Genomic DNA, 24701 nt, shown 5'->3' on the forward strand with positions numbered 1-24701 from the left:
CGTGTATTGTACCGTTCAGAGGGGCACATACACCCAGAACATGCATTTAATCTTCACTTTCTGCATAGCACTGTACCCTTCATGTTCCGAATCACTCATAGGACACATACACCCAGCACATGCATTTTAACATGCAACACTGCACAGCACTACATCCTTTATGCACTGTATGATTTATAGGTACACGTACACCCATCATATACATTTAACATGCACGTACCTCACAGCACTACAATCCTTTTGTACAGTACCTCTTACATGCACACATACACCTAGCGTATACACTTAACATACATGCTCTGCACAGCACTAAATCCTTTATGTACTGTACTACTTACAGGCACACATAAATACAGGACATGCATTCAACATACATGCACTGCCCAGTACTGCATTATTGCTGTATTGTACCCATTCAGGGTTCTAGTATCAAAAATAGGGGGACAGGGGCTTGGTAGGTCCAGTATGCAGGCCCCGGGTAACTGGGACAGAAAGCAAGGGTATGCTGTTCCTAGGTGGTGGGAAGGGGGAAGGGGGAGGGATCCAGGTGTTCCTCTTAGCAAAGGGAAACCGAAGGTGGAGTAGATCCAATTAGGAACAAGGGCCCTCAGACACTCTGGAGGGTGTCATGCTTCATCATTGGGCAACTCCTCATTGTGCCGGCGCAGCAATGCCCAACGGGGCCCACAAGGGGACTTTTTGCCAGAGGTCTTCTCTGGTTGCCAACTTGAAGCTCAACGGATGTGGTGGGGAATGCGTGTCAAGAGTAGAGGTGGGAAAGAGGAAAGTGTGAATTAAAATTAGCTATACGAATCCCAAAAGACAAATGTATTCACTGGGTTCCTATTCTATAGGTAAAAACAACCGACTGAGAAGTTGTGGCTGAAGAGGGGAAATTATACCCTCCTGAGCCCAGGGTGATATGTGTGGAAACGAGGTGGTCGACATGTTTCATGCCCTAAATTGAGCGAGAGGTAACAACCAAGGCACTTGAACAACAGATTGATTATATTACAAGGAATTGAACAAATAAAAAAGGGAAGTAGGTAGGTCTAAATTCAAGTTTTTATTATTTGTTAAATTAAAAAGGATCACAACCATTTATATAATTCATATATTTTTTAAAACAATATAAAACGGAGGAAAACTAAGGATTCAACAATTTATCAACAAAAAACATTCAATTCATCATTTTAAAACATTAAATGGAAAGACATATTACAAAAGGTGGCATCAACAAATTAATTCTCAATCATGAAGTAAATAGACAAATTAAAACGGTGGCATTAACAAATAAATTCTCTACGCGCGTTTCGGCGACCAGCGCCTTCTTCTGGAGTAGCCACGTGTATCACAATTTTAGCAAAGGCATCACGAAATAAGAAAATCATCAAATGCAGTCTTGTCTTTTGTACAGTGATCTAAGTAAGAAACTAATGATTGTTCAAAAAAGTATATGAAGCCGTGGGTCGTTGCTTCAAATTTATGGCAAAGATGCTTGTGTTACTGGATAAAAACAGAAAAGGCCGTCATATTTTGTGTTCTTTATTGATGGTTCATGTTTGTTTAAAAGACCAGTCAGGTTCCTGATCCGGTTTATTAATTAGCAACACTCGCTCTTCAAAAGCCTTCTTGATACGAAAATCTCCCTCTTGGCAGTGCAATGCTGCAACGGATTATTCTGCTCGGAGACTCGAACGATCGAAGAGCGAGGCGCGGGGTTCTATGGCTTCTCAGGAAAGTTGCAGGCTGCAACTTTCCTGAGAAGCCATAGAACCCCGCGCCTCGCTCTTCGATCGTTCGAGTCTCCGAGCAGAATAATCCGTTGCAGCATTGCACTGCCAAGAGGGAGATTTTCGTATCAAGAAGGCTCCCAGTTAACTATGTATCGTGAACCATCTTTTAAATCTATGAGATTCTTGTAAAACGATTTGAAGAGCGAGTGTTGCTAATTAATAAACCGGATCAGGAACCTGACTGGTCTTTTAAACAAACATGAACCATCAATAAAGAACACAAAATATGACGGCCTTTTCTGTTTTTATCCAGTAACACAAGCATCTTTGCCATAAATTTGAAGCAACGACCCACGGCTTCATATACTTTTTTGAACAATCATTAGTTTCTTACTTAGATCACTGTACAAAAGACAAGACTGCATTTGATGATTTTCTTATTTCGTGATGCCTTTGCTAAAATTGTGATACACGTGGCTACTCCAGAAGAAGGCGCTGGTCGCCGAAACGCGCGTAGAGAATTTATTTGTTAATGCCACCGTTTTAATTTGTCTATTTACTTCATGATTGAGAATTAATTTGTTGATGCCACCTTTTGTAATATGTCTTTCCATTTAATGTTTTAAAATGATGTATTGAATGTTTTTTGTTGATAATTTGTTGAATCCTTAGTTTTCCTCCGTTTTATATTGTTTTTAAAAATATATGAATTATATAAATGGTTGTGATCCTTTTTCTACCTACTTCCCTTTTTTATTTGTTCAATTCCTTGTAATATAATCAATCTGTTGTTCAAGTGCCTTGGTTGTTACCTCTCGCTCTGTTTATCCCTGACCTAGGACTTGCAGTATCAATTTGTTCAGGGGGTCCTTGATACTTTCACGTAATCATGCCCTAAATTGTCCGGTTGGATCTTGGCATTACTTCGGGACTGGGAGATCCTCATCTACTCTAGAGGGGGCCGTAATGGTGTGCCTACCAGTTGTCCCTTTCCCTATAATAATAATAATAACATGTCCACTTATAAAGCGCCGTGGTTACACTAATCTCAGTGTGTCCCCGCGCTGCGGTAAGTCAGCCAATAATCAAGCCCAGATCGAACCTGACTCAACCTTAAGGAAAAAGAAATGTTTTCAATTTTTTCCTAAAGCATCTCTCTTGGCTCTCCATCCGGAGTTCCACCGGGAGGGCATTCCACTGGTTGGCTGCCAGCAGTCTAAAGGACCGGCCGCCCATCCTGGCCCTTTTTATAGCTGGTACACATACCAAACCCATCCCACTCGACCTCAACTGCCGTGCAGGAAGGTGTGGGGACACAAGTTCTGCCAGGTACGCCGGGGCCCTGCCCTGCAGGATTCGGTGGCAGACACAAAGTGCTTTGAAGGCGACTCTCTCCTTAATAGGTAGCCAGTGATGCGCCGCCCGTGCTACCCTGGCCGATGATCTTTTCGGGCGTCTCAGAATGAGGCGGGCGGCTGCATTCTGCACTCTCTGCAGGCGCTGCACACATCTCGCAGGAGCCCCTAGATACAAGATGTTACTGTAATCTAGACGGGATGTCACCAGCGCATGCACCAGTGTCTTTCTAGCTGCCACGGGTAGGAGATCTAAAGTTTTACACAGGACCTTCATAATTCCGAAGCACGTGCCTGCCACCCGCCTTGTTTGGTAGTCAAACGACAGGTCAGGGTCTAACCAGACTCCCAGGTTTTTTGCCTGTGCACATGGTATAGGTGTGGCCCCCAAGTCCTGAGGCCACCAAGCCGATGACCACACAGTTGGGGCCCGCCCCACCACCAGAACCTCGGTCTTGCCGCCATTCAGCCTCAGGCAGTTATCAGCCATCCAAGTAGCTAGTTCTTGCATACATGCTCTGAAGCTGAGGGCGGCTGACTCCGGGGCCTGGGTTAGGGAGACCACTAGCTGTGTGTCGTCCGCATAGGATACGACCCTGACCCCAAACCTCTCCGCAATCTCTGCAGCAGGTGCTACATAGATATTGAACAGGGTAGGGCTCACGGTCGATCCCTGCGGCACTCCTTGGTTCAGCTTGATGACCCGGGAGTAGAGCTCACCATGTCTCACCTGGAAGCACTGCCCTGACAGAAAAGATTTTAGCCAGCCCAAGGCCATGCCCGACACCCCACCCTTCCGCAGACATTGCACCAGGGTGTGGTGGGCTACAGTGTCAAAGGCGGTACTCACATCTAGCAAAATTAAGGCTGCCGTTTGACCTGCATCCACCAATTGCCGGATGGACTCGGTGGCATAGAGCAGAGCTGATTCTGTCGAGTATCTGGCTCGAAAGCCAGACTGGGTCCAGTGCAGAAGCTCATGTTCTTCAATGTGGGCTGTGAATTGTATATTGACCACTTTTTCCGCCACCTTAGCAAAGTATGGTAAGAGAGAGATAGGGCGTAAGTTGTCTAAACGCTCTAACCCCAGGTGCGGTTTCTTTGGAAGCGGCAGGACCACAGCTTCCTTCCAACAGCCAGGGACACAACATGTATCAACGGAGGTCGTCACTAAGTGCCTAATAAAAGGCTCTAGGCATTCCAAGCTCCCCATTAACCTTCTTGGGGGAGCCGGATCCTTAGGAGAGCCGGACTTGATACTGCTGCAGATTTTAATCAGTTGTCCCTGGGGGGGTATCGAGAATTCCTTCAACCCAGCTCCTTCCACCACAGGTTCTCCATGTGCCCCTATCTCACCACCCCTGGCCCCTTCCGGGAAGGTGGAATAAATATTTTTCACCTTTTTGGAGAAGAACTCCGCGATCTGGTTGCAGAGTCCCTCTGAGCCCACCTCTGGTGCTGCTAAGTGGGTGGTGGAGGTCAGCTCCTTGTAAACCTTAAAGAGTTCCCGGGTAGAATTACTGGCTGAGTCAATTCTCTCTAACAGATGGTCGGCCTTGGCTTTTCTAATAAGTTTATGATAACTTCTAAGTTCCTTTCTATAAAGCTCCTTTCCCTGCTCTGAGTAATCTGCCCTCCAGATCCTTTCCTGCCGTTTACAAGCGGCTTGAGCTGCTCTCAGGTTCTCCGAATACCACGGGGCAGATTTCTGAGTACGAAACTGTTTTTTCTTAACCCATGGGGCCATACAGTGAAGAGCTTCCATGATGCGGCGGTCTAAGTATTTACATGCTGATTCCGCATCACTGCCCCCAGGCGGGCCGTCCTTCCCCAGGGCCTTATTAAAAAGCTCCTGTGAAAAGACCCCCCATCTCCTACAGACTGCTGTCTTGCTGTCCGGCCTCACCCTCCTCGTCATCGGACGCCTGATTACAAATGGTACCAGGTGATGATCCGTCCAGACGACAGGGAGCAGGGTTTGGACCATAATATCCTCCCAGTTTGCGAACAGAGGGTCCAGAAGGTGTCCCTTTATATGGGTAGGGGCCATGGACCTAAGTCCCAGTTGCAAGGTGGTCATTTCCTGACAGAATTCCCTAGCTATAGGGCAGGCACTATCATCCAGGTGATGGTTAAGGTCCCCAAGTACTAAGAATTTCTCATATCGCAAAGCAGGCTGCGCTACGTAATCCAGAACGCTGGACACAAAGCCCTTTGCGTAGCCTGGAGGTCTATAAATAAGGACCCCCTTCACGATGTAGTTATGGTCCACCTCAAGTGTAAAGGACCCCGCCTCACACTCCCACAGACTTATCTCCTCTAACGTGCAGTGGACATTATGCTTATAAATAATGGCTGTGCCTCACCCCCGGCCCCATTTCCTATCTAAATGGCTAATGGCATAGCCCTTGGGGACTGCTTCTATGATATCCGGGGCTGACTCTTCATCTAGCCAGGTCTCAGTAAGAAACAAAATATTAGTCTGACCGTCCACCAGTAGGTCAAAGACCTCCAACCTGTGTTTCTCTAGCGACCAGCAGTTCACTAGGCAGCACTTAAGTTCAGAAGTCGCCACCTCGTCCTCCCTAATGCCGCCAAAGGCAAATGGGCAGAATCCACAGCTCCTCCTTACAACATTGTTGCACTCCATTTTGTGCTTACAACACTCCATACTCGTGGAGCGCAACCCATGCAGTTCTCGGGAGCTATACTGGACATTAAGTATGTGCCGTACAGGGGTCTGGGCCCCCGGACCCGTCCGGCCGCGGACGGGCGCAGACGGGTTTCCCTTTGGTGCGCCTTCGGTGCACCTACGGCGTGCCCGATGCGCGCGTACGCTGCTCGATCGTGGGGGCATCTCAATATATGGCTGTCTGAAAACAGGTAGACCGCTAACCGGCACCCGGAAGTGCCTGGCTCTGCCTACCCCGCCCTCCGCGCAACGGTACTGGTTACCGCGTCGGACCGGGGCGGGTAGGCATGACAATCGAGCCCAGGCCGCACAGCAGGTAGGAGAATGCCCCCAACAGTTTAATAAGTATTTTAAAATTATTTTAAAAAATGGTATTTAAAACGAGCAATCACTGTGCAGTAACTGGCACCGCACAGCAACCTCAGCCTCAGTCGTCACAGTCACAGCGCTGTTAAGGGGAAGTCAGGTCAATCAATCAGGCCCGTAGTGTTAGAAGCGGCACAGGGCTCTGCCACCGCCCAAGCTTACCGCAACGCGACCCCAGCCACCACTTCCTTTATCCTACCTGTCTGAAAACAGCTAGACCGCTAAGCGGCCCCCCGGAAGTGCCTGGCTCTGCCTACCCCGCCCTCCGTGCAACGGTACTGGTTACCGCGTCGGACCGGGGCGGGTAGGCATGACAATCGAGCCCAGGCCACACAGCAGGTAGGAGAATGCCCCCAACAGTTGAATAAGTATTTTAAAGTATTTAAAAAAATGGTATTTAAAACGAGCAATCACTGTGCAGTAACTGGCACCGCACCGCAACCTCAGCCTCAGCCGTCATAGTCACAGCGCTGTTAAGGGGAAGTCAGGTCAATCAATCAGGCCCGTAGTGTTAGAAGCGGCACAGGGCTCTGCCACCGCCCAAGCTTACTGCCTATGTTCTGGTGCTTCCTCTCTCACACACTAGCAAGTTCCTCAGACGTCACGGTTGGGGCCATCTAACCCCTCCCTTCTAGGTGTTTTCCAGAAGGTATATTCAACTTTATCACGCTTTTTAGTTTCCCACATCCACTCAGGACTACCACATGAGTCCAGAACGCAGTGCCGTTGGGCATTGCAGTGCGGGCCCAATGAGGAGCTGCTCAATGAGGAAGCATGACACCCTCCAGGGTGTGTGAGAGCCCTTGTTCCTAATTAGAGCTACTCCACCTTTGGGTTCTCTTCGCACGAAGGAACACCTGGATCCCTCCCCCTTCCCACCACCTAGGAACAGCATACCCTTGCTGTCTGTCACCCTTCCCAGGTACACATACTTCCAGTGTTGATACACCAATCATGTGCTGTACAGCACTACATAACAAACAGATGCAGGCCAAAAGATGAGCTAAGCACACTGCAGCGTAACTTTGAATGAGTGGCATGTAGGCCTCACTCTATTGACACAGGTTAAAAAGGACCTGCTCACTGATGTCCTTTTTTGATATAATATTCTACGATTCATTTATTTTTATGTACAAAACATAATAATTCACACATACATCAACAAGTTTCACCAAACGGTACCAGATTCTACTCCAGGTTAGGAATTTGGTACCCCTGGGGATACTTTGATACCATTTGTCTCAGGTGTAAGCTTGGGTAGGATGAAAAAGCAAACAGAACTTGAAGAGTCATGTTTACATTCTGTAGATCATTTATTTTCCTTCCTCTGCCCCTCAGCAAGTACTAATAGGCTGTTAAAGAGCTGAGGGGGAAACAATGATCAGTTTTATGATGTCATTAGCAGTTGCAGGGTGTGCGGTCTAATTTCTTTTACTTCTGGTATTTTAGTGAGTCATTGTCCATTGGTACACATAGGTTTGTTCTTGGTAAAATGAGTCACAGAAAGCTCTGGTCAAAATCTTACCTCCACCCACTTTTATTTCCATATAATACCAAAAGTCACAAATAACTCTAATACTGATACCAGTATTCATTCAGAACTCTGGTACTGATAATACTCACTGTTGGGATGGAAATGTCTTCCATATGGTAATAATAAAAAATGAAGATTACCAACTACACGCTTCTCTAAATCCTCAAGTTTAAGGAAAACAAACCAGTATTACTCCTTAGTTTGTTGGGTATACTTCATTTGTACCCTTTTATTCTGTTGTTTCCATCTTATTCAGTATTTCATGTATGAAAAGAACACTAGACATTTTGACAATTCACACATACATACAATACATTTCTACAACACATATAAATACACAATATGCAAAGTTTTGACGTTATATACACAAACAGTTCGTATTTGTACAGTGTGTTTACTGACCACACTTCTTTCAAGACAAAGTCACGTTTGGACTAAAAGTTAAATAAACAACAACTGAATGTAAGAGAAGTTTTCAATAAACCACAATACAATTCCTTGGTCTATTCAACAATAAATGTCTATTTCCCTTTATATGCCGACGCGTTTCAAACCCGATGACATCAGTTCTCAGGTTCTCTTCAGGGCTCTGTCTTTTGTGTTTGTCTATAAAATGTATATAAAGCAAAAATTTGTTTTAGTTAACTATGCTTCCTTCACTCTCCTCCATTAGATCGTGCTGTCGCTATTTTTACCTGTTTTCCAGCGCTCGCCGGTCTGCAGGTTTGTTTTTAACTCAACTATTTGTCTTGGTCTTGTTCCTATAACCAAAGTGGGACATATTATCACTCTCTGTGACTATGACGGCCAGACAGCATAGAAGCGCGGGCTGCACCTGGACATACCTGGGTGTGTCTTTTTCTTTATCTCGGCACTCTTCCCTTTTTCCTGTTTTTGAGGGGGCACTCGTCCTTGCACGTTGTTTGTACTCAGAACCTAAAATTAATAAAACACTCCTGTGACTCTCAAGTGTGTTTATCCCTATCCCTGTTCGTTACGTTCACCGTAGGGAAGGCATACCTGTTCAATTCTGTTTTCCCTTCGTGTACTGCAATAACTGTGCGTTCCTCTCCTCGAGCGGCTGTATTAACTTCAGGCCGTCTCGGTGTTTTCCTATGCATGAAAGATCGTTTTTAGTTTTTTTTTAAATTTCCAAAATTAAGCGTGGTAATCTTTTTCACTGCCCACACTTCCCACATCATACCTGCTTCTACGGCGATCCGGTGACTGCAGCATCAATCTATGGATGCTTCAGCCATCTTGTGATACGTTTTTTAACATCTACGCGCGTAGCCTTTGCATGCGCGGTCTCTGGCAGCCATCTTTTAGTGGGTACTTACTGATGGGCTTTCGTACTGTATTCCTGTTATGCATTCTTTAATGTCTCAAAGTTGGCAACATTATACTCATAGTTCACTTTTTGTTTTTATTTTCAGTTCATGTAGTGAACTCTCGGTTATGCTCAGATTGGTTTTCAAGCTGTTGCATGCATGATCAATCAATCTGAGGCTGCGGTGGCCATCTTTTAGTGTGTTCCTAGTGTCTATACATCATTGCTTGCCTTCGGAACTTGCATATTTGGACCCCCAATTTATATGTTTAATTATAGCCTTGATATCTCAGATAGCGAATTTAGACCAGTAAGCGCACTATTAAATTTTAATATCAAGTACGCCTCCTGTAACAGGGTCTTATCAGGGTCCATCACAGTTTTTGATTGTTGCAGACTAATCAAAATAGACCACTTGAAGTCGTTTTTGTTATGGTGGTTTTCGACAAAGTGTTCCACCATAGGGGCAGTTTAGATTTTGTTCTTTATCCGCAATCTATGTTGAGTTATGCGTATATTGGCTTGCTGGATAGTTTTGCCAATATAAATTTTGGAACATGGACATACAATCACGTACACGACATTACGTGTTTTACAATTTGAGAAACACATATGTTTCCACCTCACGGTTCCGTGTTGGAATTCATTTCCTTCCATTGTATTTCCCCATGCCGCACAACTGCCGCATTTGTGATGTCCCTCAATGGGTTTCATCCCCCATTGTGACAATAAGTCACTTTTAGGCTTTGGTAATGCTATGTCCGCCCGCACAATTTGTTGGCCTATACTTCTATTTTTCTTGTACGCAAAAAGCGGACGGGGGAATGGACAGTCCACATTTTCTAATAATTGCCAGTTTTTTAAAACCGCCTGCCTGATCTTGTTGGTATCTGGCCCGAATGTGGTCACACATACTAATCTGTCTAATTCAGATTTTCTTTTAGTCTGTAGGAGGCATTCTCGAGGTGTAAATCGTGCCCTCTTATATGAGTGTTTCAACAGTTTGCGGGGGTACCCTCTATATTTCATTTCCTCACAAAATGCTTCGGCATGCTGCTCGTAATCAGACACCTCCGTGCAATTTCTTCTTATACGGAGTAATTGGCCGTATGGCAAATTAGCCTAAAGGTTCCTTGGGTAGGCACTTTGATGATGCAACATTGTGTTCTTATCAGTCTTTTTCCTATAGAGGGAAGATTTTAACCGCCCTTCTATACACGTGATTTCCACATCTAGGAATGTCATTTTAGTATCACTAGATTCCATGGAAAATTTGATATCTTGATGTTTTGCATTGAGCCATATGTGAAACTCCATCTACTCAGTGTGGCTCCCCTGCCACAGGAGCCACACATCGTCGATGTAGCGTAGCCACTGTTTTATGTGCTCACTGTATGGGTTGTTGTTATCAATAAACCTTCTTTCATACTCCGCCATATACAGTATGGCCATCTCTGGGGCATAAGGACATCCCATCGCTGTACCTTTCGTTTGCATAAAGAATTGCTCATTGAATCTGACATATTTCTTCTTCAGGGCAACCTCTGCTAGCTTTAAAATGAATGCTGTGGGAACTCGGTGTGTTCTCTCTCGAGCTTCCAGATAAAGTTCTATTACCTCCAGTGCCTCGTCCTGGGGGATCTGGGCATATAAGGACGTAACGTACATTGTTTTTTTTTAATAAATTTTATTTTTTGTTGGCGAGGATAAAAAGAAGGCACAAAGTATACAAATAGCAAGTCAGTCGACACATGTGGACAAGGTAGGCCAGGTCCAAAAGGGGTTACACAGCCAGTCGTGGCCCACATCCCGGAGGCAGGGCGGCGTCACGGGGAAACCTGTGAACTAAGTAAAGGATTTCGCTCTTGTGCTTCCAAAATCACATATACAATATCAATATCTACGCCAATTTTCATCTATGATGCAGTTCCAACCTAAATAACAACGTAACAGTAATAATAACCCCCATGAATGGCATTCGTAGCGCTGACACAGTCCCACAAGGAGATGAAGGCAAGGGCCCACCAAAACTTGGTCTCCATAGTACAGAGTGATCAAATGGTAGTCACAATGAAAGACAAACGTATGCAACAAGGAATATCGGCATGGCTCAGGGGACCGTTACACCGCCTCCCGACACCCCGTCCCAGATCCCTCCTCATCCACATCAGACACCGAGGAAGCAGAGGAAAACAGCTCCGCGCTGGTAGCGTCAGAGTCATCCCCCTCCATCCCCTCAATACACATGGCTCTCCAAGCGAGTAAGTCATCCTGGAGCTTCCCATCCCTTCGTGTGCTCTGCATATGTGTCTCCTCCGCCAAGGCCCATTCCCTGGCGTCACGCAACCAACTAGGGATTTCAGGCGCCCTCTGTCCCATCCAGGTAATGGCCACCCGTCTCCTCGCCAGGACCAACAGGAGTTGCAACAATTTGCAGGATAGACCCCTCTTCCTAGGCCTGGGCACCAGCGCCAGTAAACAGTGAAGCGGGTCTAATTGCAAGGTGAGGTGTGTAATCCGGGTAATGTGCGCCACCACCTCAACCCAAAAGTCATGTACCAAGGGGCACTCCCAAGCTAGGTGAAGGAATCCTGCCCTTTCCGCACTACACCTCGGGCAAGTATGGCTCCTATCTGGGGAGATACGGTGGAGGGAGGCAGGCGTCATATACGTGCGATGGAGAAAGTTAAAGTGTATCAGTTTGAAACGCGCATTACAAGACACTTTACGCGTCAACAATCCAATTCGCTTCCTCTGAGCGGGATCCAATTCGATCCCTAGGTCCGCTTCCCAAGCCCCCCAAGCTGGCACCAACGGGGGAGTCGAGTCCCTGCGCATGGCTGAGTAAAGAAGGGAGATTAGTCTCCTACCCCTACCACAGGACAAAATGATGTCCAGAGTATTTGTGAGCTCGGGCGCCTCTGGGAATTGGGGCCACGTCGTCCTGGCTACATCCCGGAGACATCCATAATGCAGGTACTGGCCCTCGCGTAGTCCAAAGGAGTCCGCCGCCCTCTCAAAGGACACAAACGAGTCGTCCGGATAAAGGTCCGCGAGAGTCCCGCAGCCACCTAGGCGCCACTCCGTAACGTACATTGTTACTAGTAATTGCAAGTTTGGATTGAATTCAGTTCCCTCTACTTTTACTAGAAAGTCCATGGTGTCTTTCAAGTAGGACTTCACTGTGCTGACAAAAGGTTTTAGAAAAAAATCTACATATTTGGCAAGCGGTTCCAAGCAAGAATCACACCCAGAGACGATGGGCCGTCCTGGGGGTTCGCTCAGGTTTTTGTGGATTTTTGGGAGGAAATATAGGATCGGTGTTCTTAGGAATTTTTTGATCAAGTATTCACCTTCTTTGGGGCCCACAAACCCACTCTCTATCCCTAGTTTGACAATATCTGCTATTGTTCCTTGTATACTTTTTACAGGATCTTCGTGCAGTATTCTATACCAAACTTGATTGTCGACCAGTGAAGTCCTACTTGAAAGACACCATGGACTTTCTAATAAAAGTAGAGGGAACTGAATTCAATCCAACCTTGCAATTACTAGTAACAATGGACGTTACGTCCTTATATACCCAGATCCCCCAGGACGAGGCACTGGAGGTAATAGAACTTTATCTGGAAGCTCGAGAGAGACCACACCGAGTTCCCACAGCATTCATTTTAAAGCTAGCAGAGGTTGCCCTGAAGAAGAATTATTTCAGATTCAAAGAGCAATTCTTTATGCAAACGAAAGGTACAGCGATGGGATCTCCTTATGCCCCAGAGATGGCCATACTGTATATGGCTGAGTATGAAAGAAGGTTTATTGATAACAACAACCCATACAGTGAGCACATAAAACAGTGGCTCCGCTACATCGACGACGTGTGCTCCTGTGGCAGGGGAGCCACACTGAGTTGATGGAGTTTCACATATGGCTCAATGCAAAACATCAAGATATCAAATTTTCCATGGAATCTAGTGATACTAAAATGACGTTCCTAGATGTGGAAATCACGTGTATAGAAGGGCGGTTTAAATCTTCCCTCTATAGGAAAAAGACTGACAAGAACACAATGTTGCATCATCAAAGTGCCCACCCAAGGAACCTCAAGGCTAATTTGCCATACGGCCAATTACTCCGTATAAGAAGAAATTGCACGGAGGTGTCTGATTACGAGCAGCATTCCGAAGCATTTTGTGAGGAAATGAAATATAGAGGGTACCCCCGCAAACTGTTGAAACACTCATATAAGAGGGCACGATTTACACCTCGAGAATGCCTCCTACAGACTAAAAGAAAACCTGAATTAGACAGATTAGTATGTGTGACCACATTCGGGCCAGATACCAACAAGATCAGGCAGGCGGTTTTAAAAAACTGGCACTTATTAGAAAATGTGGACTGTCCATTCCCCCGTCCGCTTTTTGCGTACAAGAAAAATAGAAGTATAGGCCAACAAATTGTGCGGGCGGACATAGCATTACCAAAGCCTAAAAGTGACTTATTGTCACAGTGGGGGATGAAACCCATTGAGGGACATCACAAATGCGGCAGTTGTGCGGCATGTGGAAATACAATGGAAGGAAATGAATTCCAACACAGAACCGTGAGGTGGAAACATATGTGTTTCTCAAATTGTAAAACATGTAATGTCGTGTACGTGATTGTATGTCCATGTTCCAAAATTTATATTGGCAAAACTATCCAGCAAGCCAATATACGCATAACTCAACATAGATCGCGGATAAAGAACAAAGTCTTAACTGCCCCTATGGTGGAACACTTTGTCGAAAACCACCATAACGAAAACGACTTCAAGTGGTCTATTTTGTTTAGTCTGCAACAATCAAAAACTGTGATGGACCCTGATAAGACCCTGTTACAGAAAGAGGCGTACTTGATATTAAAATTGATTAGTGCGCTTACTGGTCTAAATTCGCTATCTGAGATATCAAGGCTATAATTAAACATGTAAATTGGGGGTCCAAATATGCAAGTTCCGAGGGCAAGCAATGATGTATAGACACTAGGAACACACTAAAAGATGGCCACCGCAGCCTCAGATTGATTGATCATGCATGCAACAGCTTGAAAACCAATCTGAGCATAACTGAGAGTTCACTACATGAACTGAAAATAAAAACAAAAAGTGAACTATGAGAATAATGTTGCCAACTTTGAGACATTAAAGAATGCATAACAGGAATACAGTACGAGAGCCCATCAGTAAGTACCCACTAAAAGATGGCTGTCAGAGACCGCGCATGCAAAGGCTACACGCGTAGATGTTAAAAAACGTATCACAAGGTGGCTGAAGCATCCATAGATTGATGCAGCAGTCACTGGATCGCCGTAGAAGCAGGTATGATGTGGGAAGTGTGGGCAGTAAAAAAGATTACCACTCTTAATTTTTGAATTTTTTTTAAAAACTAAAAACGATCTTTCATGCATAGGAAAACACCGAGACGGCCTGAAGTTAATACAGCCGCTCGAGGAGAGGAACGCACAGTTATTGCAGTACACGAAGGGAAAACAGAATTGAACAGGTATGCCTTCCCTACAGTGAACGTAACGAACAGGGATAGGGATAAACACACTTGAGAGTCACAGGAGTGTTTTATCAATTTTAAGTTCTGAGTACAAACAACGTGCAAGGACGAGTGCCACCTCAAAAACAGGAAAAAGGGAAGAGTGTCGAGATAAAGAAAAAGACACACCCAGGTATGTCCAGGCGCAGCTCGCGCTTCTATGCTGTCTGGCCGCCATTAGTCACAGAGAGTGATAATATGTCCCACTTTGGTTATAGGAACAAGACCAAGGCAAATAGTTGAGTGAAAAACAAACCTGCAGACCGGCGACAGCTGGAAAACAGATAAAAATAGCGACAGCACGATCTAATGGAGGAGAGCGAAGGAAGCATAGTTAACTAAAACAAATTTTTGCTTTATATATATTTTATAGACAAACACAAAAGACAGAGCCCTGAAGAGAACCTGAGAACTGATGTCATCGGGTTTGAAGCGCGTCGGCATATAAAGGGAAATAGACATTTATTGTTGAATAGACCAAGGAATTGATTTATGGTTTGTTGAAAACTTCTCTTACATTCAGTTGTTGTTTATTTAACTTTTAGTCCAAACGTGACTTTGTCTTGAAAGAAGTGTGGTCAGTAAACACACTGTACAAATACGAACTGTTTGTGTATATAACGTCAAAACTTTGCATATTGTGTATTTATATGTGTTGTAGAAATGTATTGTATTTATGTGTAAATTGTCAAAATGTCTAGTGTTCTTTTCATACATGAAATACTGAATAAGATGGAAACAACAGAATAAAAGGGTACGAATGAAGTATACCCAACAAACTAAGGAGTAATACTGGTTTGTTTTCCTTAAACTTGAGGATTTAGAGAAGCGTGTAGTTGGTAATCTTCATTTTTTATAGTTACCTATGGTCCAACCGACTACATGTCCCAGGACCTGACTCCTTATTTTTTCAAATTCCATATGGTAATAGACACTCACCCCTGCGGTAAGTGCCCAACTCTACCGGTGTCTGATCCCATATGCTTATTTTATGTTGTCATAGGCAAACACAGATAATGCAATAAGGCTTGTCTCACGGATTGTAGTCTTGTGGGACCAGTGACATCACTATGTATAAAAATAATAAACAGAACTTTTCCATTTTTGTATCAATATGTTTTTCTCTGTTTTTCTATATATGAGCTCTCTACCTTGCTTTACTTTGTAAATAATTGCTTGAGACTGCTTTTGTAATTCAAGAAAACACACTTTGCCATTTGCTTTAATGACCTAAAATCAAAAAATAAATTGACCAGTTCCTACTAATTTCTAGCTAAAATACATGGTTAATATTAGCTATTTTGGCGGCGTCGAGTGCGCCGCGACCTAAGATGGGCGCCTAGTTGCGGAGCTCCGTGCCGCACCAGACATTGCGGCTCCGATTTCTGTGGTTCCAGCTCCGTTTTCTTCACTACGCTGAAGTATTCAGTGGAATACCTACTCTCTTGAAGGATGTCCTTGCTGACCTTCACACACATGTAATAGTTTATATTTCTCTCAGGTGACTGTTTTGTGGCTTTGCAGCCGCCATTTTGTTTTTCTATCCTGTATGGCTTCTTCAAATTTTTGACTGGAATGCACCCTGGACTGTTATTTTTTATCATTCTTTGCTACCTTTATCCCAATACTTTTGCCTGAGCTGTACTCTTATATTGGAGGGTCCAAATAATTACTCCAATATTAGATTTTTGGTGCAATTATTTACGTAAAAAATGGTTCTGGTCCTCAGACACACCTTTTTTTTGGTCTTTGGCTGTGCTGTCTCTTGGGAAGGAGCAAAAATATACTTCACTCTTCCAAAAAAATTAAGTCCAGCGACCCAGTGTCTTCTCCAACTTCTCCGACCACTACCAACACTTCCGCTCCGCCTTCTGAGGAACTTTCCCTAACGACGTTCTCACGTCCTTCAGCTCTACTGACCATGGCGTCCAAATCTCAACTACCTTTGTCTACTATCAAAATACTTAAACAGGATCCTCCCTCTCCCCCCACGTGTACTTCTCCTGTCTATTTAGACACTGTTTTGGAGGAAATTCGCGCTCTGAGACCATTTATTGAGGAAACAAACTCCCGACTGCAAACACTGGATAGTAAATGGCCGTCTTTGGATTACCAACTTTCTGTGGTGGAACAACAAATCAGTGACGTACAGGATTCATCTTCCAGAATTTCAACTTTGGAGAGGGAGATCCTACGACTAAGAAAAGCCTCTGAAGATCTTGAAAATAGAAATCGCTGTATAACCTTTGCTTATATGGTCTTCCTGAAGGTCTTGAGGGTGACAACCTGGTGACATACTTTACTTCATTTCTTCCACAGCTCTTGAACCTTCCTGCTACAACCAATTTAAATATTTAACAAGCTAATAGACTGGCTCCATGTCTATCTTCCTCATCTGCTCCACCATCCAAACCTTGGGGAGTGATTCTCCTATTTCTTCAATTCACAGACCTCCTTAAGATTCTAAACTCAGCTAAATCCATGAAGCAGTTGAACTGGCTTGGCACAAAATTGTTTATCTTTCAAGATGTCTCCTCAACCACCGCTAAAGGTCGCAAAGAATTCCTGGACCGTCGTCCTTCTCTTCGGTCTTTGTGTGCTCAATATGGCTTATTTCACCCGTGCTTATTTAAAGTCACCTTTATGAACAAACCTTCTACATTTGAAGATCCTGCTGATCAAAGGAAATGAATTCATTCTCATTCTTCTTCTCCAATGGAAAGCCCTGGTCCTCCCCCGAATAATAGACTCTATTCATATCCTTTGTTTTTTCTCTTATCGTAACATGTTACCTAGTTACCTTATACTTTTGTTTATATGACCTTTTGATTCTTATTGCAGGTTCTTTGGACTACATTTTGTACCTGACTCATTTCCTGTTCCTATGTATGTTTAATTGATGTTCTGGTGTGGTACTTTGCCCTCTGTTGTACCGTCCTTGTTGTCCGTTGCCACCTCTCATCTTTCCCTTGTGATCCGCTGTAAGGTATGTATCACAGTCGTCATTTTGGAATTTACTGTCTCTTCTTACTCTTACTCTTTCTTTCCCTTTTCCTCTTTCCCTTTTAATGTCTTCTTTCCTCTCTCCATCCTGGTGTCACTTCAACGTTGTCCCTCTACAACTTTTTCAGTTTAGAGATGATCTTTTTATTCTTGGAGGCGATTGCAAGGAGGTTGTTGCCCCCTTTTTTGACCGCAAATTCCAGGTACGCTTCATCCCTCATAAAGCCCATAAACAATTTCTTAATACTGTCTTGCAATCATATCTTGTTGACGCATGGAGGCTTTCCCGCCCTGATAGTATTGACTTTTCCTTTTTCTCTCCTCCTCAAAACTCTCTTTCCCGCTTAGACTATATCTTTCTTTCTCAGTTTCAAAACCTTATCTCTTCCTCCATCGAACCTATTGTTATTTCTGATCATGCTCTGGTTGTTACTGATTTTGATTTGCTCCCTCCGCAGCCCAGGTCTTCCCGCTGGCGCTTTAATAACTCGCTTTTGCTAGACCCTCTTTTCTCGTCTACATTTTCCTCCATTACTGAAGAATTTTTTGTATTAAATAATAATCCCAATACTCCATTTCCATTTCATATAATATGGGATTCCTTTAAAGCCACTGCTCGAGGTTTTGTTATAGACTTTGTCTCCCAAAAAAAGAAACGTTTCCTCCAAAAACACAAATCTACACTTGCAAATATTAAATCTCTGGAACACAAATTGTATACTTCTCCATCAGACTCTGTTATTGAAAAACTTGTCCATGCCAAATTAAATTTTAATAAAGCCACCACTGATAACGCTTCATCCATACTTCTCCGAAGCAGTGCTCGCTACTATGGAGGACGTAATAAAATGGGTAAACTTCTGGCTAATTATCCTAAATTCCGGAAGGATTGTACCCTAATTGATTCTGTTTACTCTTCATATGGGATGCTTATCCATAAAGACAAGGATATCCTTGATCAATTTATGTTATTTTATAAATACTTATATACTCCAGAATCTCCTCCTTCTGTCTCTCTTATTCAATCTTATCTTGATAACATCCCCGCACCATCTAATGATTATCTCAATTTCTCTAAACTTGAATTGGATCTATCTGGTGAAGAAATTTCTAGTGCCCTAACAACTCTAAAGAAAGGTAAAACTCCTGGCCCAGATGGCTTTACGGTTGAGTTCTATTTACTCTTTTCTACCTGATTACTCCCTAAACTTCTCCACCTCTTTCATTCATTTTCTCTCTCCGGCAATACGAGCCTCACTTTCCAAGAAGCTACGATCTGTTTAATCCACAAAGAGGGTCAGACTTATATTTTGTAAGAACTATTGGCCTATATCCCTTGTTACCATTGACTATACATTATTTGCTAAATTGATTGCTTTAAGACTGGAACCCCTTATGCCTCATTTAGTTGGTAAAGAACAATGCAGCTTTGTCAAGGGTAGACTAACCTCGGATAATTCTCATCTATTCCTAAATGTATTTCCAACTCCTTAGCAGCTATTTCTGTTGATGCTGAAAAAGCATTTGATAGGGTAGATTGGTCCTTTTTATTTCAAACTCTTAATTGGCATGGTTTCGGCCCCAAATTAATATCTCTTACTTCTTTATTATATGCTGCCCTTAGAGCTTCGGTATTAGTTAATGGGTACACATCCTCCTATTTTTCTTTACAACGTGGAGTTCGTCAAGGCTGACCCCTTTCCCCTCTTCTTTTCATTCTAGCTCTCGAACCCTTTTTATCTTTTATTCGTAACAATGACTCTATATCTGGATTTTCCTATGGTGATCACCATTTGAAACTTTCAGCTTATGCAGATGACATTTTGCTTTTTTTTTTAAACCCTGAAATATCTATTCCTTCCTTATTACATGAAATGTCTTTATTCCCCTTAGTCTCAGGCTATAAGATTAACTCTGATAAAACTGAAATACTCCCCCTCACAAAATTCTGTACTCCACACTCAATTTCTTCAACTGGGTTTCCATGGAATAGATCTAAAATGAAGTATTTAGGAATATGGTTCTCTAACTCTATATCTTCCTTAATCAAACTAAATATGACAGAAGCTCTCTCACGCATTGACAAACTCATTTCCTATTGGAATCCCCCATTTCTTTCAAGGTGGGGACGGCTTGATTACGTCAAAATGATGATTACTCCCATCTTACTTTATATTTTCTCTATGCTTCCCGTTTCTATTCCTTCTTGCTATTTTAAGAATATGGAATCTCTTCGTTAGATTTGGGGGTCTCTAGTTGGCAGAGGTAGGTACCTTTGACCAAATAGGGACCCTTGCGTCTAGTCAGGGTAAGGGGGTACACTCCTAAAATAACTGCTGCTCACCCCATTGGTAGCTTGACACGAGCAGACAGGCTTATCTCAGAGACAGTGTGTAAAGCATTTGTGAACACATACAGTAATATAGTGACAACACTACAGATGGACACCACACAGGTTGTATTATAAAAATAAGTATTTTCATAGAGACTTAACACAAGACCACAAACGACAAAAAATCCACAATACTGTACTTCAAAAATGGTAGAAATAGCTTAGTTCTCTTTAGATGGAAAATGCGACACTTTAAGCTAAATGTACCTTTGGATGCGTAACGCTATACAACGAAAGTGTTGCAGGGAAGGTGATGCATCGGTTCCTTACAAGCAAGAACGTTGATATGTTACTTCCCTACTGCTGTGTAGGGGACGGGGATGCATCGTTTCTTCTCCCCGTGGGGAAGTGATGCATCGGTTTCTTACTGCGCTTCTGTGGCAATGTGACCAGCAGCGCCGTGATGCGATGACGATCCGATGCAATGCAACAAAATGGCATCTTCTCCTTGATGCGACAACGATGAGGAGATGCGTGCATGCCCGATGGCCGTGCGGCGACTCTGTGAATCTTCTGAGCCGCAACAGGCCCTGTGACATGCTTCTCCGGTGATGCGACGGCATCTGCTGTGACGGCGACACTCTTCTCTGGTGATGCAAGGCGCTTCAGAGAGGCGATGCGATAGCGGAAGCAGCGGCACCCTTCTTCAGTGGTGCGGCGGCACCGGCTGCGGCGGGGTCACGCTTCTTTTCCGTGAGTCGCGCTTCCAGCTCCCAGCGACACACAGTCTCTCAGAAGGCCCATCAAGAAAATGCAGGAGCGCTGGTTGGTGAAGTCTGTTGTTCCTGAGACTTCAGCCGTAGACAAGCTCAATCTTCAAGCCCTTGGAGATCATTTACAATTTGATGATAGTGCCATAAAGTTCCTTTCTCCTCTTTTTGGCAGTCTGGCAACCACTGCAGGCCAATCCCCCAAACAGCACTCAGCTTAGGGATAGTCTCCTCCTTCAGTTTCTCTCTGGTTCCTCTCCTCAGCAAAGGTTCTTGTTTCCCAAAAGTGATCTAAAGTTCTGGGTCCCCCCTTTAATACACCTATTCTCTTTGTTCTCTGAAGGCAGAGAGTGTCTGTACCTAGTCCAAACCAGTTCTAGTCAGTCCTGGATCACTTCGTTAACAAGACACCTTCTTTCCTTTGACAGTGTGGGCCAGGGACAACATATATACCACAGGAGGTGGAGTCAGCATTGTGGAAGGCAGGCACAGTCCTATTCAGGTCTCAGGTGCAACTCCTCCCACCACTCTACATGCTGATAGCTCTATTCAGCCCTGTTCTGACTGACCCTGTTTCCTGCAATCCCCCAGCCCCTGTCACTCAAACTCCAGACAAGGAATACACAACCTAGCAGAGGCAGGCTTGGATAGTTAGGCAAGAAAATACCTACTTTCTAAAAGTGATATTTTCAAACACAGAATGTTAAAACCAACTTCATTAAAAGAAGTATTTTATCATTCTGAGTTCAGGCATACTAAACTCGACTTTTAACCTAGTTCCCTGAGTCAGTTAGGATTATAAGATGTTATAATCAAACTGCCCATTCTGGCCTATGGGGAACAGTTAGCCTTGCAATAGGGAAACACGAAAATGGCTGTAATTCACTATCAGGACATGCCACACACATCAGGCGATGTCCTACCTTTTACCTACAAAGGCACCCTGCCCTTGGGCCTACCATAGGGGTGACTAATATGCAGAAAAGGGAAGGTTTAGGGACTGTCAAGTGGGTGCACTTGCCCAGTCAACATGGCAGTACCAGACTGCACATAGGCTCTGCAATGGCAGGCCTGAGACACACTTTACAGGCTGCTTCTGTGGGTGGCACAACCAGTGCTGCAAGCCCACCAGCAGCATTTGATTTACAAGCCCTGGGCACACGCAGTGCACTGTACTAGGGTCTGACAAGTAAACCAAACCAGCCAATCATGGAGTCACTAATCCATACATCAATTTATAATAGGGAGAGCATATGCACTTTAGCACTGATCAGCAGTGGTAAAGTGCCCAGAGTCATAAAACCAACAAAAACAGGTCAGACAAAATACAGGAGGAAGGCAAAAAGTTCACGGATGACCATGCAAAAAGGGCCAAGTCCAACACTCTTCTTTCCAAATTTCTTTGGAAAGCTAAAAAATCTAGAATATCTTTATCATTGCTTTGGAAGACAAAATCTAATGGTGGTGTTAATTTTCCGGATTTTAGAAACTACCATAAATCTTTTTGTCTTCATCAAGCCTCCAAATGGGTTCTCTCAGATTCCTCTCCCTTTACACCTTTATGGCTTACTATTGAGTGATCCTTACTTTTACACTTCTCTATGAAGGAGACATTAGCCTTTTCTGCCAAATCCCCTCAAACATCTCTTCCTCTTTTTACACATATCTGCTCCCTATTTAAACCGCTTACACAACCAATGATTAATTTGAAGGAATCCTTTTTATCTTCACCTTTGTCTGGAGTCTTCGGGGAATTACTTGGGTCAATAACCTATTTGATGGTACATCCCCTTGTTCATTGCCTCAATTGCAATCCACTTTCAACTGTCCTCGTTCCTTTTGGCATTGATTCTCTACCCTAATGGCAATTAGTCTTGACATATATTATTCTCTTCCTTCAATTACTCAACCCTCAGGAGAAAATACTCTTTTTAAGATTCTTATTACCCTCCCTAAGGTCTCTCAGATATATAAGCACATTTGTATCTCCTGATCCTGCCCGACCTAAGAGTAAGGTGGAACTGGCTTGGGAATCTGATCTGGGCTGCGATTGGAGCATCTCCTTTTGGGATAAATTCTGGTGCCGAACTCTGAAAATCTCTAGGTCTGCCTCTGTTACTCAATCTATGTTTTTCATATATCATAGACTATACTTTACTCCTATTGCTATTGCTACTTTTTCTCATTCCTCTACCACGAATTGTTGGACATGTGATTCCCCCTCTGCTGATCTAATGCACCTTCTCTTCCTCTGTCCTAATGTTACTGCCTTTTGGAGAAAAAAATTGGTACTATATTTCTCTTATCTTTAAAATACACCTCCCTCTTTCTAATGCCACCCTTTTCTTTGGAAGCTTACTGGAATCCCTAGACCTTCCTATTCCTAATCATGGCCTATTTGACCTTATGTTAGCTAACTTTCTGTCCAACATTGGTGGAATAATTTATGCCATTACCACTGACTTGTTATTGCTTTGCCTCCTCCTGTAAACCATTTGTCAATGGAGATCTCTTCTGGTTGCCACTTACAACATATTTAGATAAGAAGATAAAAAGCTCTTGCATTCGTGCTGAAAATGTCAAATCTCCATAATTGTTTTATTTTCTCTGTTCTTTTTTTTCCCCCTGAATTCTTATTGACACATTGTTATTCTTACCAAGATAAGCATATTTTTATAATCATTTAGTAATATGTGATATAATATGTTCTTCATTTATAAGAGTATCTCCCTCCCCCTCCCTCCCCACTCCCCTTCTATTTTTTTTATTTTCTTGCCCTTATTGTTGTTATAACATATAAATAGCTTTCCTTTTTGTTCTTTATGCTAGTTGTACTTAGTATTTCATTACTTTATTATTTCTACTGTGTATTGCTGGCCTTATGTATCTCTTTCATGTTATTCAATCAAGCTTTTTAAACATTAAAAAAATTAGCTATTTCTCAGCAGTGCACATATTTCTCATCTGCTAACATACGCCATCAAGTACATATTTTGGAGGGCCCCCATTTCCGGAGTAAACACGGATTGCACATTTTCACACTCTAGACAGACACATATGCGCACACAAACATACATGCATACATGCATGCAAGCAAGCACACACACAAGCATTCCCCTGAAAAGGGAAGTGTAGGTCATTAAGTCTTCATTTTTTTAACTTTGATACTGGTACTTCAAGATTTTTTTCCCCACGGTTTAATGCTTCAATTACTAAAACACAAAGTTATAACTAGGGCTGAATTAGAGTTTAATTGCTGGCATGGGAAAATTCAAGACTGCTAGTGTAGTTACATTATGAGCATGAGCAGTGCAGGCTTCCATCCTAGCCAAAGAACATTGAAGACAGCTACTGAGCAAGCTTCCCTCACAAAAAGTACATGGACAGCATGGAGAGTAAAATATTGTGGGGAAGGAAGGAGACTGCTACAATTTCAATTCAATTTTATTTGAATATGATTTGGAACTCGATTGAGATCCACATATACGTACAACAAAATTATCTGCACACATTGAAGCAACATAAAAACCATAAAATACATTCATATTTATACAAGAATCGTATCTGTTAATATAATTCCAAAAACATTTAAAAAAGTTAAAAATTCTAAAGCAGAACATTTCATTAGGAGGATTAAAAATAGCATTGCATAAAGATTTGGCGGAAGAAATGCTTAACTGTAAGCAAATAGGTCTCACCCATTTTCGACGATGGACCATTAGGGCAGGGCATATAAATAGGATGTGGGTAATGTCCTGGATTGAGTTGTCATTGCCGCATAAATTACATTTGTCAGAGCAACCATGCCATCTAGCTAGTAATTTATTTAAGGACAGGAGATCATGTCTCAAAAGAAACCAAAAACGGCGTAATCCGTGAGGAAGGATCCAGGATACATAAGGTTGTGTCTGTTTAAATACTGCTACAAAGTTATGTCAAAATGTCACCTGGTGAAAAAATTGAATAAGAACAAGTTGGACTACAAAAAAATCGAAAAGTGA

The sequence above is a fragment of the Lissotriton helveticus genome, chromosome 11, assembly GCF_964261635.1.
Source record: "Lissotriton helveticus chromosome 11, aLisHel1.1, whole genome shotgun sequence".
NCBI lineage: Eukaryota > Metazoa > Chordata > Amphibia > Caudata > Salamandridae > Lissotriton > Lissotriton helveticus.